This window comes from Papio anubis, chromosome 2 (assembly GCF_008728515.1).
Source record: "Papio anubis isolate 15944 chromosome 2, Panubis1.0, whole genome shotgun sequence".
NCBI classification, from domain to species: Eukaryota; Metazoa; Chordata; class Mammalia; order Primates; family Cercopithecidae; genus Papio; species Papio anubis.
This window is the reverse complement of record NC_044977.1, coordinates 193,209,603-193,212,676: the sequence shown is the minus strand read 5'-3', so window position 1 is coordinate 193,212,676 and position 3,074 is coordinate 193,209,603.

Here is a 3,074-nt window from a genome sequence, read left to right as displayed (position 1 = left end):
GTCTCAAAAAAAAAAAAAAAAAAAAAAGAAATATTACTTTTAATATTCTGGGCTCTCTGTTCTGTTCCATCAATCTATTTGTCTGTTCTTTTGCCAGTATCATGCAGTTTTCATGACTATAGCTTTAGAGTAAGCCTTGAAGTCAGGTGATATCAGTCCTCCGACTGTTCTCCATCAATACTGAGTTGGCTATTTTGGATCTTTTGCCTCTCCACATAAACTTTAGAGCCAGTTTATCAATCTCTACAAATAACTTCCTGGGATTTTGATTAAGATTGTGTTATTATGTAGAATCTGTAGATCAAGTTGGCTATCTTGATCTGCTGCTATCTTGATAATATTGAGAACTGCTATCTTAATAATATTGAGTCTTCTGGCCTGGCGCAGTGGCTCACACCTATAATCCCAGCACTTTGGGAGGCCAAGGCAGGTGGATCACCTGAGGTCAGGAGTTTGAGATCAGCCTGGCCAAAATGTTGAAACCCTGTCTCTACTAAAAATACAAAAAAACTAGCTAGGCATGGTGATGTGTACCTGTAATCCCAGCTACCTGGGAGGCTGAGGTTGCAGTGAGCTGAGATGGCGCCATTGCACTCCAGCCTGGGTGACAGAGGGAGACTCCGTCTCAAAAATAAAATAAAATAAATTTGAATCTTCCTGTCCATAAACATAGAATGTCATCCCATTTATGAAGTTCTTTGATATCTTTCGTCAGAGTTTTATAGTTTTTCTCATATAGATCTTGTACATATTTTGTTACATTTATACCTCAGTATTTCATTTTGGGGGATGCTAACGTAAATGGTAATGTGTATTTAATTTTATTATTAGTTTTTCTTTTTTTTGCTTCCTGTCTTGCTCAAATGTTTTTAATTCTAAATTCCAATTGTTGTTTGCTGGCACACATGAAAGCCATTGATGCTGGGACACTAACCTTATATCATGAAACTTGGCTGAAATTGCTTCTTTTTTTTTTTTTTTTTTTTTTTTTTTTTTGAGGCAGGTCTAAACTCTGTCGCCAGGCTGGGAGTGCGAATGGCGGATCTCAATACTGCAAGCTCCGCCCTCCAGTTCACGCGTCTCCGACCTCAGCTCCAGCCAGACTACAGGCTCACTTCCGGCTTAGTTCTTCGCTCTTAATAGAGGCGGGTTTTCACCCTGTTAGCCAGGATGGTCTCGATCTCTGACCTCGTGATCGCCGATCTCGGCCTCCTAAAGTGCTGGGATTACGGGCTTGAGCCACGGCGCCCGGCGAAATTGCTTCTTCTGGGGGTTTTCCTTTTGTCAACTCTTAGATTTTTTACATAGATGGTTATTAATCTGTGAACAAAAATTTCAGTTTTATTTCTTCCTTTTATTCTGTATGCCTTTTATTTCCTTTTGTCATTCTTGTTGCATTGGCCAGACCTCAGTTATGATGTTGTTGAAAGGGTGGTGGGAGGGACATCCTGGCGCCTTCCTCATCTTAGGGGAAGCATCTAGTTTCCTGCGTTAAGGATGATGTTAGGTTGGTTTTAGATATTATTTTTGTTGTTATTTATTTAGACAGAGTCTCACTCTGTCGCCCAGGCTGGAATGCAGTGAGTGCGTTCTCAGCTCACTGCAACCTCCGCCTCTCGGGTTCAAAGCAGTCTCCTGCCTCAGCCTCCCGAGTAGCTGGGACTACAGGTGCCCCGGCCACCACGCCTGGCTACTCTTTGCTTATTTTAATAGAGACAGGGTTTCACCATGGCCAGAGGCTGGTCTCGGGTACAATCTTGTGATTCGCCCGCCTCAGCCTCCCAAAGTGCTGGGATTATAGGCATGAGCCACGGGCCCAGCTCAGTTTTGTAGATATCCTTTATCAAGTTGAGGAAGTTCCTATTTCTAATTTACTGAGAGTTTTTCTTTTTTAAATAATAATGAGCAGAGTTGGATTTTTTAATGAGATACCTTTCCCACATCCATGATATGATCATGTGATTTTCATCTCTAGCCTGTTGTAGCAGGATTGCATTAGCTGATTTTTGAATATTTTCTTCTCTAGCTTGTTGATGTAACAGATTACATTAGCTGATTTTTGAATATTGAACCAGTCTTGCATGCCTGGGATGAAATCCCTGTTGGTGATAGCCTATAATTCTTTTTTCACGTATTGTTGAACTCAATTTGCTAATATTTTGTTGGTAATTTTGCATCTATGTGGAGATATTGGTCTATAGTCAGTAAGTCTTCTTAATGTTTTGTCTGGTTTGGCGTGGGTGGCGACAAATGACTAGGAAGTATTCCTCCTGCTTCTGTCTTCAGAAAGATTGCCAGAAATGAATATTATTCCCCTTAAATGTTTTGGTTAAATCCACCAGCGAGAAGTCATGTATGCTGTATTATGATAAATGAATGCTGTGACTATGTGGTTTTGCATGGAGACTTCATTACATTCCACTTTAGGGCATATGAGGGTAAAGCTACAGCTTTGTACATAGGAGAGTGACTTCACCTATTGGGAGAGATCATTCATATAACATCGAACAGTTTGGAGTCTGCTCAGATCAAAGACTGTGATGGTTAATATTAGTGTCAACCTGATTGGACTGAAAGGACACAAAGTATTGTTCCTGGGTGTATCTCTGTGAGATTGTTGGCAGCGGAGACTAATATTTGAACCAGTGGACTGGGGAGAGAGCAGACCACTCTCAATCTGGGTAGACACAATCTAATCAGCTGCCAGTGTAGCTAGAATAAAAGCAGGCAGAGGAACGGAAGGATTACACTGGCTGGAGTCTTCCCAACCTTCATCTTTCCCCGGTGCTAGATGCTTCCTGCCCTCGAGACATCAGGACTTCAAGTTCTTCAGCTTTTGGACTCTTGGACTTACAGTGTGGTTTGCCAGGGGCTCTCCGGACCTTTGGCCACAGGAGCTTAAGAAGAGCTGCATGTCGGCTTCCCTACTTTTTGAGATCTTGGGGATTCCAGACCCCAGCTTCCCTGCCTCTCAGCTTGCAGACGGCCTATTGTGGACCTCACCTTGGTCGTGTGAGTCGATACTCCTTCATAAGCTGCTTTATATATACGTAACTGAACGAAGGCTTTGAGCA